This window comes from Salvelinus alpinus, chromosome 9 (genome assembly GCF_045679555.1).
Source record: "Salvelinus alpinus chromosome 9, SLU_Salpinus.1, whole genome shotgun sequence".
NCBI lineage: Eukaryota > Metazoa > Chordata > Actinopteri > Salmoniformes > Salmonidae > Salvelinus > Salvelinus alpinus.
Window position 1 is genome coordinate 17,974,549 of NC_092094.1, and position 18,234 is coordinate 17,992,782.

At 40.7% G+C, this 18,234-nt stretch overlaps 1 protein-coding gene across 3 annotated transcripts in view; it reads left to right on the plus strand.

Annotated features, from left to right (window-relative positions):
* The first annotated feature begins 6,647 nt into the window (after nt 1–6,647).
* Nucleotides 6,648–18,234, plus strand: part of mical2b (microtubule associated monooxygenase, calponin and LIM domain containing 2b) — a 97,744-nt gene continuing 86,157 nt past the window's right edge. For all 3 annotated transcript variants that reach the window (XR_011676764.1, XM_071416263.1, XM_071416264.1), the window contains exon 1: nt 6,648–6,909. The gene's annotated coding sequence lies outside the window, so the exon portion shown is untranslated. The remainder of the gene's footprint in view (nt 6,910–18,234) is intronic.

An 18,234-nucleotide genomic window follows, 5' to 3' on the forward strand; every position in this document is an offset into this window, starting at 1 on the left:
ATCATGGTATTTTTAACGGGATCTATGGTAAGTATAAAGCCAAACTATTGGGATCCAGAATGTATTGTATTATCTAAATGGTTATTGGGATTCTGATTCTATTGTTGCTGCTGCTTCTATTGATGGTGATGATAATTAAAAATGTCCCTTAATCAGCACATTTTCTTACCTTGAGTATATTGTCTTTGGATGTTACATTTTTTAACACTAGAATTTACCTATTATTTTGTTCACACTATCACCATACATTCATTATAGGCCCTAGGACTACTATTATGGATGTATATGCTTAAAACGCAATAGCATATCACTGGCTAAGTAAATATACATTTTGGAAGCAGCACATTTCTCATATTTTTTTAAACTTTCTTTATGTAGCGCGAAATGCAGAGAGCGTGAAGTTGACAGAGTTGTCTATGCTGTGCCGGTAGCGTGACCATATATAGACAGTATATATGGCGGATTTGCAATAGCACTGTTTGTCCTGTAGATGGGTATGTAGGTCTAATCATTTTTTCAGACGCATGTAGTCAAGGGACATACGATCAGTATGATTCCGTGGGAAAGTTCAACGAAAACAACACTTTTTTACACAATCAAATGATCTTTGATAGTTATTTGATTATTTATTTTTACAATATGTTTCCATATTTCAAATGTATGGGATCCATAACTCACTTGTAGGTACTCACAGAGGCCCCTAGGGCCATTGGCCCCCTCTTGAAATGTGCTTATCATACATAGCTCATTGATCATATCTAGATTCACTTTGCTGTGTGGCTGCTTTGTCAAACAGAAGCTTTAATATGTTACTCCTCGAACACACTGACAGTGTCATTGCATTTTGGTACACCAGAAGTACATTAATTTCCAATGGAACGCTACATTTACCTTGCACCATTGCGTTGCAGAGGCAGTTGCAGTGAGTTCTCTGTGGTGCATGTGTGGGATTTATCGAACGTATGCATCAAACTGAATGCGTAAACTGCTTGACAGAAATGGTAGCAGAAGATGAATGTTAAACTTTTGTTGCACACATATCCAGATGATGCTGCATACCATTTTGTGCAATGACGCTGTAGATGTGATCAAGGCATTTACAAAATAGCCTCCAACACTCTACTCAGCAAACTGGATGTAGTCTATCACAGTGCCATCCGTTTTGTCACCAAAGCCCCATATACTACCCACCACTGCGACCTGTCGCCAAACCCACTGGCTCCAGGTCATCTATAAGTCTTTGCTAGGTAAAGCCCCACCTTATTTCAGCTCACTGGTCACCATAGCAACACCCACCCGTAGCATGCGCTCCAGCAGGTATATTGCACTGGTCATCCCCAAAGCCAACACTTCCTTTGGCCTCCTTTCCTTCCAGTTCTCTGCTGCCAATGACTGGAACGAATTGCAAAAATCTCTGAAGCTGGAGTCTTATATCTCCCTCACTAACTTTAAGCATCAGCTGTCTGAGCAGCTTATCGATCACTGCACCTGTACACAGCCAATCTGTAAATAGCACACCCGACTACCTCATACCCATATTATTACTTATCCTCTTGCTCTTTTGCACCCCAGAATCTCTACTTGCACATCATCATCTGCACATCTATCACTCCAATATTAATGCTACATTTTTATTATTTTTGTCTCTAGAGCCTATTTATTGCCTACTTCCCTACTCTTCTACGTTAGCACACACTGTACATAGATTTTTCGATTTTTCTTTTCTTTTGTGTTATTGACTGTACGTTTGTTTATGTGTAACTCTGTTGTTTTTGTCGCACTGCTTTGCTTTATCTTGGCCAGGTCGCAGTTGTAAATGAGAAGTTGTTCTCAATTGTCCTACTTGGTTAAATAAAGGTGAAATAAAATAAATAGAAAAATTATTGTGTGAGAAGGAGAAGTTGATATGTCTCTGGAACTCAAGCCCTGCAAGTGGACAGCTGTCACTGGGCAATAAACCACCATGCAATGTGGAGGAGTGCCCAGCCCTCCTTGAGTGTGTGTTTGTGTTATGTCTTTCCTAATCTCTCGTGGGCAGACAACATAAACATAAATGGTACAGTAGATTTAAGCAATAAGGCTAGAGCTGGTGTGGTATATGGCCAATATACCACGGCTAAGGACTGTTCATATGCACGACAGGGCTGTGTCCAACGCAGAGTGCAATATACCACAAACCCCGAGGTACGTTATTGCTATTATAAACTGGTTACCAATGTAATTAGAGCAGTAAAAATTAATATTTTGTTGTACCCGTGGTATACGGTTTGATATACCAAGGCTGACAGCCAATCAGCCTTCAGGGCTCGAACCACCCAGTTTATAACTGTCTTTATACTATGGACACTGATAGCTAACTAGCAGAATAGTTCCAGTGCTTGGATTTTTCGTCCATGGTTATTTGGACAAATCATGATTTCACAGGTGTATACATAGCCGCGGGAAGTAGGAGTGGTGAGGGTGCTGCAGCACCCCATGAAAAATCTGAATTTAAAAAATATATTTATAACAACAACAAAACATTCTGAATAGTAGTGCACTGGGCATTTTCTAGTATTAGTGTACCAATATAGACCGATATACTGTAGATATATGTAGCACAAGCAAAACAAATGTATGCATCTTTGCTTTGACAAAAAAAGTTATATAATGTATAATTAAGTATCTTGCAGGATTTAATATTTGGAATAGTAAGAGTTGTTGCCCTGTCCCTTTTCTCTGCAATTGTCATTCTAATGGAATCCAGAAAAAACAAAACCCAGGCCTCAAACATTTACACTACCAATCAAAAGTTTGGACACAAGGGTTTTTCTTTATTTTACTATTTTCTACATTGTAGAATAATAGTGAAGACATCAAAATGAAGAAATAACACATAGGGAATAATGTACTGTAGTAACCAAAAAGGTGTTAAACAAATCAAAATATGTTTTATATTTTAGATTCTTCAAAGTAGCCAACCTTTGCACACTCTTGGCATTCTCTCAAACAGCTTCACATGGAATGCTTTTCCAACGGTCTTGAAGGAGTTCCCACATATGCTGAGCACTTGTTGGCTGCTTTTCCTTCACTCTGCGGTCCAACTCATCCCAAACCATCTCATTTGGGTTGAGGTCAGGTGATTGTGGAGGCCAGGTCATCTGATGCAGCACTCCATCACTCTCCTTCTTGGTGAAATAGCCCTTATACTGCCTAGAGATGTATTTTGGCTTATTGTCCTGTTGAAAAACAAATGATCGTCCAACTAAGCGCAAACCAGATGGGATGGCGTATCGCTGCAGAATGCTGTGGTAGCCATGCTTGTTAAGGGTGCCTTGAATTCTAAATAAATCACAGACAGTATCACCAGCAAAGCACCTCCACACCATCACACCTCCTGTGGGAACTACACATGCAGAGATCATCATGTTGCGGTCCTCATGGGAGACAGTTTCATCATAGCGCTTGATGATCTTTGCGACTGCATTTGAAGAAACTTTCAAAGTTCTTGAAATTATCCGGATTGACTGACCTTCATGTCTTAAAGTAATGATGGACTGTCATTTCTCTTTGCTTATTTGAGCTGTTCTTGCCATAATATGGACTTGGTCTTTTAAGAAATAGGGATCTCATCTGTATACCACCCCAACCTTGTCACAACACAATTGACTCAAATGCATTAAGAAGAAAAGAAATTCCACAAATGAACTTTTAAGAAGGCACACCTGTTAATTGAAATGCATTCCAGGTGACTACCTCATGAAGCTGGTTGAGAGAATGCCTATAGTGTGCAAAGCTGACATCAAGGCAAAGGTTGGCTACTTTGAAGAATCTCAAATATATTTAGATTTGTCTTTTGGTTACACTTTTTTGGTTACTACATGATTCCATATGTGTTATTTCATAGTTTTGATGTATTCACTATTATTCTACAATGTAGAAAATAGTAAGAAGAAAGAAAAACCCTTGAATGAGTAGGTGTTCAAACTTTTGAGTGGTACTGTATATTCCAGCCCTGATAATACTGAAAACTGAAATTGGGTAGAGGTTTCAATTAGCACCAGAATATGTGACCATTCCCAATGGCAATGTGTCCTATGACCACAGATTCTGATATTTCAGCCACACCCGTTGCTGACAGGTGTACAAAATTGAGCATACAGCCATACAATCTCCATAGACAAACATTGGCAGTATAATGTTTTTTTGAGCTCAATGACATTCAGTGTGGCACTGTCATAGGATGCCACCTTTCCAACAAGTCAGTTCATCAAATTTCTGCCATGCTAGAGCTGTTCCGGTCAACTGTAAGTCCTGTTATTGCGAAATGGAAAGGTCTAGGAGAAACAGCAGCTCAGCTGCTAAGTGGTAGGCCACACAAGCTCACAGAACAGGACCGCTGAGGCGTGTAGCGCATAAAAATCATCTGTCCTCACTACCGAGTCCTAATCTGCCTCTGGATGCAACGTCAGCACAAAAACTGTTCATCTGGAGCTTCATGAAGTGGGTTTCCATGGCCGAGCAAACACACACAAGACTAAGATCACCATGCTTAATGCCAAGCGTCGGTTGGAGTGGTGTAAAGCTCGCCGCCATTGGACTCTGGAGCAGTGGAAACGTGTTCTCTGGAGTGATAAATCACGCTTCACCATCTGGCAGTCCGACGGACAAATCTTGATTTGACGGATACCAGGAGAATGCTACCTACTTCGATGCATAGTGCGAACTGTTAAGTTTGGTATGGAAGGAATAATGGTCTGGGGCTGTTTTTCGTGGTGTGCTAGCCACCTTAGTTCCAGTAAAGGGAAATCTTAACGCTACAGCATGCAATGACATTCTAGACGATTCTATGATTCCAACTTTGTGGCAACAGTTTGGAGAAGGCCCTTTCCTGTTTCAGCATGACAATGCCCCCATGCACAAAGCGAGGTCCATACAGAAAGGGTTTGTCGATATCGGTTTGGAAGAACTTGACTGGCCTGCACAGAGACCTTACCTCAACCACATCGAACACCTTTGGGATGAATTAGACCGCTGATTGCGAGCTAGGCCTAATCGCTCAACATCATTGCCCAACCTCACTAATGTTCTTGTGGCTGAATAGAAGCAAGTGCCTGCAGAAATGTTCCAACATCTATTGGAAAGCCTTCCCAGAAGAGTAGAGGCTGTTATAGCAGCAAAGGGGGATCAAATCCTTGTTAATGCCCAAGAGTTTGGAATGAGATGTTCAACATGGCAGTGTTGCCATTATTTATTTTCAAAAATCTTTACAATGCCAAAATATACATGGCTCCAACCCACATATCACACACTCACAAACTGAAATCATATGTGTTCATTCTACAATCAATTACTGAGCGGGAGACTCAAATATCGCATTAATTTGTATATAGGCCCACATGCAGTTGCTTCCTGTTTCAGTCATGTCTTTGGTCACATTCTTGTGGGGTGGGTCCTACAAAAACACCCTAATGATTAGTTGACAATAGAGCCTTCCACGATGCAGGCAGGATGAAGTTGGTGAAGAGCAACTGCAGAAACTTGCAGTCAAAACTTCATGACCTTTGGTCATATGATTTCTTTAAACATCATGCAGTCAGACATGTAGACGCAAGTTGGGAAAAAAATATGAATCCAACACACTTTATTAAAATTCATTAGTCACTGATTTTTTTATTTTTAAAAATGTAACCTTTATTTAACTAGGCAAGTCAGTAAATAACAAATTCTTATTTACAATGACGGCATAGCCTGGCCTAACCTGGACGACGCTGGGCCAATTGTGCGCCGCCCTATGGGACTCCCAATCACGTCCGGATGTGATACAGCCTGGACTTGACAAATGTGATTCTCTCGATTGCGCCCAATGGCTCCTTGTAGTTCACTGTTTGGTTGGAGCTGCCTTGGGCATCTGTTGGGGGTGTTCCCCTGCGCAGACGTTGCATGCATCAACCAATGGTTGCGTGCCATGTCATCTACTGCGGTATCATTTAGACAAAAGTAAATATTTTCTAAACGCAATTGTTAAAATACTTAAAACGGTGTAAAAATTAAACAGTTTGTGTCCCTTGGCAATTCTATAGTCTATATTGGAAAACGTTGCTGACAGTTGGTCCCAGGATTCGTCTGGCAATAATACTGCGTTCAAAACCTAGTGGGAAGGTGTTAATTACCAGTTGTGATGTCGTAAATACCAGTTGGAGGCATTCAGGCATTCGTTGAAAAACAAAGACTGGCTAATGGCCAACAAGCTGCATCAACGATAAACTAAACATGCAGCTATCATGATTGTAAACAAATTATAGTGTTAAAAAACATGTTAATACATAACTTTTTATAAATAGTGTTTTGTTGTTCCATTTAACTTCCGAAATGCCGTTATTGAGGTAATTTCAATAGTAGGTGACGTCAGAGGTCAGCATGTCAGAGAAGTCGTAGCTCAGTGATTATTGACTAGTGTCACACTAGTAATTATGAGTTGGAAGGGCGGTCAAGTAGATTTTTCCCAGTCGTATGTAGGCCGTCATTGTAAATAAGAATTTGTTCTTAACTGACTTGCCTAGTTAAATAAAAACTTTTTTTTTTATTCGGTAAATACCACCTTCCCAGTTGGTGTAGAATGATGTATTCATTTACGCTTACGTTTCCCCAAGTACAGATTCCCATTGGACGCTATTACACTGAAGTACCGCCTTTTAAATATTGTTTGGCATTATCAAATAGTCATTGGGCATTATCTACAGCTCCCATTTGAAGGCTACAATTTGAGTAATTTCGGTAGTCAACAGACTGAGCTAGAAGTTGGATACCTTGACGTTAATTGCTCGGTGGAATTTTGTAACGCCTGGAGGAAAGTGTATTCTGGATAAAGCAAGGCGTCTTTATTTGGACAGCTGTCATTTTAAAGTTAGTTTCAATTGACACACAGATGTAAGTGACTGACAGCCTCTTTCTCATTTGAGCGTGAATGTAGACTAACGTTACCTCTGTCCGAATAACTGGATTGTTATCTAAAATTCCGTTGTATTCTGGTGAGCTTTTAACACTAAACAATTTGCCTGTATATTCTATTCCATTTTAGCTCGTATTATTTAGGTTCAACGTGTGCCACTAAAATATTTATACATTTCTTAGGAGATGCTATCGGGTTCTGAATACGGTATAATAGTGTTTGGTTACACCGTCCAAGTTGAAAACATCATACTCCATATTTTACAACCGTGCACTGTTGGAAAGTCAAGTCTGTTAAATGGTACATATCAGATTATTTGAGATAATTTAACGATTCAAAAAGCCTGTTAGTCATCAATTTGCTCTGAAAAACGTATTCAACAGGCTGTAGTAACTAATGTACGCAATTATCCTTGTTTCAGAGCGTGAACAACTTGATCACTTTGACTCTGTCTGATTTAAATACTAGTATATGATTGTTAGGGAAATTGTGGCTGGATTGGTTTACCTCCCATCAACAGATCGGAGGTGAGTGGAGCAGGTGCCTCTGGTCCTGTGACCTGTCATAGATTTCAAATGGATTTAACGAACTACAGCTAAACTCAGTCAGAAAGAAGTTAGTGACTTTGTCCATTTCAGGTCATTATGAGCCGTTTGTGTTCATTCATGTGAATGCACATTTTGCGAGGGTGTTCAATTTGGGTGAGGGTTCAGTTCAGCAATGTACAGGTAACTGCCAAAATAAACACCAACTTAGTGTCTTAATAGAGGTTGGGCCACCATGGGCCAGAACCGCTTCAATGCACCTTGGCATAGATTTTACAAGTGTCTGGAACTCTATTGGAGGGATGTGATACCTTTCTTCCAAGTGAAACTCCATAATTTGATGTTTTGTTGATGTGGTGGAAAACGCTGTCTCGGGTGCCACTCCTGAATCTCCCATATATTTTCAATTGGGTTGAGATCTGGTGACTGAGACAGCCTTGGCATATCATTTACATAATTTATCATGCTCATCAAACCATTCAGTGACCACTCGTGCCCTGTGGATGGAGGCATTGGCATCCTATGGGGTGTCGTGTCTTTGGCTATGCCGGATTAAGTGATATGACATGCTATTCTATAAAATCCTTTCTCTGTAATAAAAATGTCCTGATTGAGCTAATCATGTAAATGTAATTAACTAGAAAGTCGGGGCACCAAGAAATAATATTTATAGAGCAGTTATCTTCCGAATAAACTCTTAAAGACCTAGTAATATTTTACCACAATAGCAGTCAATATTAATCGTCACCTTATTTCAGTCTCATCTGAAAGTTGCAAATTCTTGGTTATCTTCACGAACCCTGGCTAACAAGTTGAATCAGCAATACAAAATTGGGTTTAATTATTTATTTACTAAATACCTAACTAATCACACAGAATTACATATACACAGAATGAACCATACCTTGATTACAAATTAAGTCATAAAGGAAAACGTCCCTAGGGGAAGGAACAGATATGACAGAATGGTTACACAAAGAAAAGGGGGTTGGGTTTGAGTGAAAGAGCGGGAAGACTGAAGAACAAAGGGAGAAGCTGTGTCTCTATCGGGCCGTAGGCACCTACTCTATCGTAAATACAGAATCTTATGCATTCTAAATTACCGCCCATTTGGAAAAGGAAAATGCAATAAATATTTACTCTGAGCTGCGCTTCAATAGGTTGGTGGTAGATGGAAGGCCGTGTTGCCCAACAGAGTACTTTGTCCTTTGGAGAGTGTCTCTGGTGGTGAACGGGATACGTTGTAGTGTCGTCGTTGTGTGGTAGACAGGATGTCCTCTACTTGCCCACGTTTACAGCGGCCGCTGCTAACTCAACGGCTAGGAGGTATCACTTCTGTAGTGAATAAGAGTTCAAAGTTCATACCATTCGAAACCAAAGCTCACGCTGAGGTTGGCTTCGTTCTGTAGTTATTATCTGAATCCTTCTGACATCGGACCGTCATCCTAATGTACGCGGAACAGTTGGTTACATTTTCGTCAAGGGCTTATATAGTGGAGGGAGAAGGGTGTGTTTCATAGTTTTTAACCCATGTCTCTTCACAGGGGCGGGCCACTGATTGAGCAGAGCCCTAACCTTATGAACATCCAAATCTCTCATTTGGAAGCTAAAATTACATTTAATCTTTTCACCAATAATTTTATATTTAAATTTTGAATTGCACAATTCCATGTGAATCTGATAACTATAATGCGTAGACTTTCCCAGATACAGTTTAGGTCGTCCTGTCATTAGTCATAATGTCTCAGATGACAACCGAACTGACATCATATTCATTAAGTACCAACGCATATTTTCAACTGGTTCTATTACCGAAATATGGTTCCTTTCCCTCCACTTGTTTGATGTTCCCAGACTCTCTATGTTTAACAAAGGCTTCTGTAGAGTCAAGAAGGAAGGGAAAAAGGTATTTATGGGGGGGGGGGGTCATAAACCTTACCCACAGGCCAACGTCATGACGGGGGGCATAGCCATGGTAGCCAAAATAATGGCCTGCCCAGCATTTTTGTACATGACCATAAGCCTGATCGGATGTTAAAGCCAAAATAATGGCCTGCCCAGCATTTTTGTTCATGACCATAAGCCTGATCGGATGTTAAGCGCTTCATCAACTCAGGAACCACACCTGTGTGGAAGCACTTGCTTTCAATATACTTTGTATCCCTCATTTACGCAAGTGTTCCCATATTTTGTAAATTATCTGTATATTGGTCTTGTCAGAACTGAAAAGCCCCTTTCAAAACATGCTTTCTGTAAATGACCACTAGAAAAACAATTGGCACAAGGAGCTTAACTTCTTTGTGATAGGGGGCAGCATTTTCACTGTTGGATGAATTGCGTGCCCATAGTGAACTGCCTCCTACTCTGTCCCAGATGCTAATATTTGCATATTATTATTACTATTGGATATAAAACACTCTGAAGTTTCTAAAACTGTTTGAATGATGTCTGAGTATAACAGAACTCATATGGCAGACAAAAACCTGAGAAAAAATCCAAACAGGAAGTGAGAATTCTGAGACTGGTCAACGTTCAACTCATCGCCTATTCAATTCCCTTTAAGATATGGATTTGTTTGCATTTCCTACGCCTTCCACTAGATGTCAACAGTCTGTAGAACGTGGATTGAAGCTTATGCTGTGTTGTGGGGCCAGATGAGAGGGGAATGAGTCAGTGGTCTGGCAGATTGCCAGTTCCTGGTCACGCGCTTTCCTCATGATATCGCCTTGCGTTCCATAACTTCTACAGACACGGAGGAATGCTCCGGTTGGAATGTTATTGGATATATATGATAACAACATCCTGAAGATTGATTCTCTACTTAGTTTGACCAGTTTATTCGACCTGTTATATAACTTTTTGAAGTTTTCGTCCGAGTTTACCTGCATTTGCGCGAGCGTTTGGACATGTGCACTAAACATGCTAGCAAAAGTAGCTACTTAGACATAAGTAATGGACATGATCGAACAAAACAACGATTTATTGTGGAACTAGGATTCCTGGGAGTGCATTCTGATGAAGATGATCAAAGGTAAGGGAATATTTATGATGTAATTTCGTATTTATGTTGACTCCAACATGGCGGAGAAATTGTTATTTTTGAGTGCCGTCTCAGATTATTGCATGGTGTGCTTTTTATGTAAAGTTTTTTTGAAATCTGACACAGCGGTTGCATTAAGAACAAGTGTATCTTTAATTATATGTAAAACATGCGTCTTTCATCAAAGTTTATGATGAGTATTTCTGTTATTTGACGTGGCTCTCTGCAATTTCTCCGGATTTTTTGGAGGCATTTCTGAACATGGCTTCAATGTAAACCGAGATTTGTGGATATAAATATGCACATTATCGAACAAAACATAAATGTATTGTGTAACATGATGTCCTATGAGTGTCATCTGATTAAGATCATCAAAGGTTAGTGATTAATTCTATCTCTATTTCTGCTTTTTGTGACTACTATCTTTTGCTGGGAAAATGGCTGTGTTTTTCTGTGGCTATGTACTGAGCTAACATAATCGTTTGGTGTGCTTTCGCCGTAAATCCTTTTTGAAATCAGACATGTTGGCTGGATTCACAACATGTGTAGCTTTAATTTGGTGATTTTCATGTGTGATTTCATGAAAGATAGATTTTTATGGTAATATATTTGAATTTGGCGCGCTACATTTTTTCTGGCTTTTGGCCAAGTGGGATGCTACCGTCCCACATATCCCAGAGAAGTTAAAGGTGCAATATGCAGAAGTGGCTGTCATTTCCTGGATGCTAAAATTAGGCTAGTTTGCCTAATTTCGGTTTGACAAAACTAGCAGTGTGAACTTTTCTTTAACCAAAAATATTGTATTTTCAGCTGTTTGAAGCTGGTGTACAAAAGTAAGATGCAAAAACAATGCTTAAGAACAGAAAGCATAGAAATAAAACAGATCTACCACTTAGACTTGCTTTCAATGTGAATGACAAATCTGTAAATCACATTTCTATGTGAATTTGGTATGTTGCCCAAAAAGTTGCGTATTGCAGCTTTAAGTATGAGTGGAAGGTCGTTAGACAAATCCCTACCAAAACAGTTATTTTACTTGGACTATTATCAACTTAAAGGTGTGTTGATACATCTTTGCACTACTTATTCATTTTATAGAGGCTAGAATTGAAAGTCTGAAACAACATTATATGAATGTATTTGTCACATTTGGGTTAAGATTTCGTGGGAACATGGCTGTTTTTTAAAAACCTGGCTCTGGCTGCACCAATATGCCCCATGTTTACCAAGTCCCTGGCTGTCATTCCTGTCAATGTGACTTTAATCCTAAACGCTCAATGGCCAAAGCATTTTTCTGTAAGGACCTCAATCCCATTGTTATGGTCGTGATGTTAATCTTTTAGCTTTTAATGTGAGCGTTTCATAATCTCACCCTTGTTGCCCATGTAAAAATCAGTTACCCAAGCTCTGTCACTACTAGAATAAGTCCGAGATTTATAAGGGCTGGGCCTGCATATCAGCACAGAGGCAGGACAAAAATACATCAGGAGCTAGTGGTGTCACTCTCGAACCGGATGGGTTTCTGTCAGATTTGAGGCCAATATATTCTCTGTGAAGGTTGACTGAGACGGAAGTATCCATACAGACAGAAGCATGTGAGTGGGAGACAGACTTTTCCTTTTATAGTATTATCAATGTGATTGCTTGTGTTTTTTTTTATTGTGTGACTTTTGTAGGATTGTATTTTACAAAGCACTGCATTATGCTCTTATTAGTAAACCACAGTCAAATAGATAGTAGATAAGACCACTTGTTGTAAATGTCCCTGTATGGATTTTCCTCCAAGATCCAGATATGATTGGCTTCCACCCTGAGTCCACCCTATTCCCTTATCTACCTGCTTATTTACACCTGGGCTTGCAGTCTGTCAGGTTCCTGGGGTTCTCAGTCAGTTTATACTTCTGTTACTTTAGTCTATCATTGGTATGTATGAATACACTGCAGAGCTCTTTGATGCAGTTTTAATAATGCAATAGATCTACTATTGAGGTAATTGATGTTTGTAGAAATATTTCTATATTGTGGTGTGTTGACGGTGAAGGTTTGGCATGTGTTCAAGTAGAAGAGGAAATATAAGGAAGAACTGTGCAAATGCAAAAGCTGGTAACAGAATAACACTGAAGTATATTATACTGTCATTCTGTTACCGAACTTTGCATCTGCACAGTTTTTCCAGTAAATATTTGTATATAATTTACTGTGTAAATTGTTCAAAGTAGTCATTGTGCATAGTTATATGGTTTATTACATTTTGATGTCAAGTCTCAGCCTAATTTTGTTACTGTGGAATTGCCATTATCTGAAAGCAAGAATTCATTCCTGGATGTCTTTGCACTGTGCAGTAATTACCAGTATAATTGGTCATTCTCTACCAGCCCTCGCACTATTTCTCCCTTCACATATACTTAATTTTCCACCCTAGCGGTTGGTAGCAGTCTTCAGCACATGTTAACGCTTCGCCTTATTACATGAATGTGTGTCTATTACAGTAAAAGTCAATTTTATACTTGAGCCGAAAATGTGGTCGGAGGCTTTGTATGGAAGGTGTGACGCAATTGCGAAGGCCTTGAGGGCAAATTGAGCTCCGCACCGCTCAAACTTTGTAACAATGCGGAGGGCTATGTGTAACTCCGCATTGACATGTTTGGTTGACGGTAGGTGGGGGCGGAAGGTCCTATATAAACTCACTTCCTTCACGACAGCTCAGTGAAGTATAAATGCTCTGACTTCTGCAGAGGCCATATCGCAGTAAATGCTGTACGGCCACTGCAGATGTGGTATTGACCATGTCGTCTTTAAGCCAAGGGAATAGCAAGTATGTGATTGCTGGATCGCTAGTTTATAGCTTATCCTGCCAAGGATGGGTGTGGGTGTTATCTGGTTTGATGTGCATAGATTTGGTCTCTCGATGGTCCTCCAGAGATGTCATTACGGCCTGTGTGGTAATAGCATGACCTACATACCCCCGGTCATTAAGGCTAACATATGAAACCGTCCATTGGGCAGACAGACTGGAGTTCATGTCAAGCAGGACGTTTTCTATGATGTGGAATCTGTAGTAAATGCTAATAAACTAGGAGCATGACCATGTTGAATCTAAGTTTGAATGTTATTTGACTTCATAGATATGACTGGAATGCTCTTTTTGAAGTGGGGTTATGTCCCTTTCCTGATTGGAGGAAAGGAACAACTGACCTGACTAATATAATTATATTTCATAAAGGGCCTTCTCTGTTTGTTCTTTCTCCATTACAAATTGTCCTGTCTATCCTGCAGCAGGTCCATATTTCACATCTCTGACATTCCTCCAGGGGATGTTTCCTGCCTGGGCAGAAACTGAGTGTGCTGGAGTTAATTAGCATCATATTAAAACCTGCATGTCTCCAGCCAACCACTTTGAATTCCCTTTCATCACACCACCACTCTGACACGCCTAAATGCTTTGTGTGAGACTTTTGGGATTTTCCCCACGGAAAAAGAATATCCTATGAGCTCTAGACTGTATTATGAAATTGCATGTACTGTAAAGAGATCGGTTTATATAGGCTGTAGTGGTCTAGGGAGAAGTCTCTTTGCTTGGTGCTCAGAGCCAGTGAGCCATGTCTTTTGAAGTGTGTTTTCCAAGGTGTTTCTGGCTCAGTCTGTCTGGCCAGGCACTTGTCGGCTCTTCTTTGATAGATAAAAACGCAACAATTTCATAGACTTTACTGAGTTACAGTTCATATAAGTAAATCAGTCAATTGAAATAAATTCATTAGGCCCTAATCTACGGATTTAACATGACGGAATACAGATATGTATCTTGGTCAGAGATGTATTTTTTTGAAAGGTATATCAGAAAACCAGCCCGTATCTGGTGTGAACACTTTTTCCCCCTCATGCAGCTCGACACATCTCCTTCGCATAGTGTTGATCAGGCTGTTTGATTGTGGAATGTTGTCCCTCTCCTCTTCAATAGCTGTGCAAAGTTGCTGGATATTGGCGGGAACTGGAACTCTCTGTCGATCCAGAGCATCCCAAACATGCTCAATAGGTTTGAGTATGCAGGCCATGGAAGAACTGGGAAATTTTCAGTTTCCTGGAATTGTGTACAGATCCTTGTGACATGGGCCGTGCATTATGCGGAAACATGAGGTGATGGCAGTGGATAAATGGCATGACAATGGGCCTCAGGATCTCCTGGTACCTCTGTGCATTAAAATGCAATTGTGTTCGTTGTCCATAGCTTAACCATGCCCATACCATAACCCCACCGCCGCCATGGGGCACACTGTTCACAACATTGACATCAGCAAACCGGTCGCCCACACGACACCAAACGTGGTCTGCGGTTGTGAGGCTGGTTGGATGTACTGCCAAATTCTCTAAAATGACGTTGGAAGTGGCGTATGGTAGAGAAATTCTGGCAACAGCTCTGGTGGACATTCCTGCAGTCAGCATATCAATTAAACACTCCCTCAACTTGAGACATTGTGTGACACAACTACACATTTAAGAGTGGCCTTTTGTCCACTGCACAAGGTGCACCTGTGTAATGATCATGCTGTTTAATCAGATTTTTGATATCCCACACCTGTCAGGTGGATGGATTATCTCTTGCAAAGGAGAAATGCTCACTAACGGATGTAAACACATTTTGTGCGTATGGAACATTTCTGCTATTTAAAAAATATATATATATAAAAAAAAAATCTCATGAAACATGGGACCAACACTTTACATGTGTTTTTTTAACATGTATACAATACATTTTTGTGCAGTGTGTGTGCGCCATTTTAGTCATGTGCGCATACATTTTAAGTAAGGATTGTCCTGGGAATCAAACCCATTATCCTGCCTTGCGGGCACCATGCTCTAGCAACTGACCTAATTTTGATTCCTGTCTCACTGAGAAGGCATGACTTTCCTTCTCTCATAGTGTTCTCTTGACATTACACTATGTGCTTCAGCACTCCCAGTCTACTACCACAGTACTCAGTCAGCTGGTCTGAACTAATTAGAAGCTTACTTCTACATTAAACTAATTTTCCACTACAACTGTATGCAAAAGCTCAAACTTATATCTGAAATATTTAGCATTGTCAATGGCCTTGTATCAAACGTCCAATTTTTAAACTCAAGTTCGAAAAGTCGTCGCTTGAGGTATTGTCGTACAGTATATGAAATGTGCTTTTGTGGGTTAACCTACATAGTCAGAATAACAAACCTTTATCAGTGATCAAGCACACTTCCTTAAGGTCTCTTAAGCAAGAGCATATGTTGAAATTCACTCATTCATTCATATTTGTATTCTGTACAGGCTTCCTTTTTCATTCTGTCATTTAGGTTAGTATTGTGGAGTAACTACAATGTTGTTGGTCCGTCCGTCAGTTTTCTATCACAGCCCTTAAAACTGCTACAGGATTGGTGGGTCCCCCTTGGGATGGTTGAGCTAATGTAGGCTAATGCGATTAGCATGAGGTTGTAAGTAACAAGAACAGTTCCCGGGACATAGACATATCTGATATTATTTCACTGTCCAATTTACAGTGAAATAAAACGATGCTATTGTTTGAGCAGAGTGCACAGTTATGAACTTAAAGTTATTAGTAAACCAATTACGCACATTTGGGCAGTCTTGATACAAATTTTAACAGAAACGGTTCATTGGATCAGTTTAAAACTTTGCACATACACTGCTGACATCTAGTGGCCAAAATTGTGCCTGGCCTAAAACAACACAAAAGAGCCATAATGTATTTTCAAAGATGATGGTACAAAACAAGTTTATTTTCTTTGTATTATCTTTTATCAGATCTACATTAATTTCACATTTCCACAAACTTAGGATGGCGCCGGAGAAGGCAGACGTTTTACGTGCCCCCAATCGATTGTGTTCTTTTGTAGTTTCTTCCGCGTAGGTCATCGATTTTCTTATTGTCCAAAGATTGCACATTTTCTAGCAGAATGGAAGTGGGGGTTTATGCGTTCGCCTATGAATTCTCAGAGGGCAGCCCACCCTCTGGGCCCTTTTAATCCACCTCTATACGCAAATCATGGGGATCTGGGCCTGTTCCTGAGAAAGCAGTATATCTTTCGTCAGACTGGTTTCTACCAGTCTGTGGTGAGTAATCGCAGGCTTTATGTCCAGAAGTTATTTTCGGTCATAAGATACGGTAGCGGCAACATTATGTACAAAAATAAACAAACCAACCAACTGGACATTCAAAACTGTAAAAACGTATGCTTCACGGAGTCGTGGCTAAACGACGACACTATCAACATCAACACTGTATCGGCAGGATAGAACAGCGACGTCTGGTAAGACAAGGGGCGGCGGACTATGGATTTTTGTAAATTACAGTTGGTGCCAGATATCTAAAGAAGTCTCGCGCAATTGTATTTCATGAGAAACTAGACCACACTACCTACCTAGAGAATTATATCTGTATTTTTCATAGCTGTTTACATACCACCACAGTCAGAGGCTGGCACTACGACAGCATTGAATGAGCTGTATTCTGCCATACGCAAACAGGAAAACGCTCATCCAGAGGCAGCGCTCCTAGTAGCCAGGGACTTTAATGCAGGGAAACTTGAATCCGTTTGTTCCACATTTCTATCAGCATGTTAAATGTGTAACCAGAGGGGGGGATACTCTGGACCACCTTTACTCCACACACAGAGACGCATACAAAGCTCACCCTCCATTTGGCAAATCTGGCCATAATTCTATCCTCCTGCTTACAAGCTAAAATTAAAGCAGGAAGCACCAGTGACTTGATCAATAAAAGTGGTCAGATGAAGCAGATGCTAAGCTACACGACTGTTTTGCTAGCACAGAAGGAATATGTTCCGGGATTCCTCCGATGCTATGCCCTCCGAACCATCAAACAGGCGAAGCGTCAGTACAGGACTAAGATCAAATCATGTGTGGCAGGACTTGCAAACCATTAGACTACAAAGGGATCACAGCCGAGAGCTGACCAGTGACACGAGCCTTCCCAGACGAGCTAAACTACTTCTTTGCTCGCTTCGAGGCAAATGACACTGACACATGCATGAGAGCACCAGCAGTTCCGGATGTCTGTGTGACACGCTCTCCGTAGCCAACGTGAGTAAGACCTTTAAACAGGTCAACATACACACGACTGCGGTGCCAGATGGATTACCAGGATGTGTACTCTGAGCTTGCACTGACCAACTGGCAGGTGTCTTCACTGACATTTTCAACATGTCCCTGACTGAGTCTGTAATACCAACATGTTTCAAGCAGACCACCATAGTCCCTGTGCCCAAGAACACAAAGGTAACCTGCCTAAATGACTACAGACCCGTAGCACTCACATCCGTAGCCATGAAGTGCTTTGAAAGGTTGGTAATGGCTCACATCAACACCATTATCCCAGAAACCCTAGATCCACTCCAATTTGCATACCGCCCAAACAGATCCACAGATGATGCAATCTCTATTGCACTCCACACTGCCCTTTCCCACCTGGACAAAAGGAACACTTATGTGAGAATGCTATTCATTGACTACAGCTCAGCGTTCAACATCATAGTACCCTCAAAGCTCATCACTAAGCTGTGTACCCTGGGACTAAACACCTCCCTCTGCAACTGAATCCTGGACTTCCTGACGGGCTGCCCCCAGGTGGTAAGGGTAGGTAACGCATCCGCCACGATGATCCTCAAACAGGGGGCGTGCTAAGTCCCCTCCTGTACTCCATGTTCAC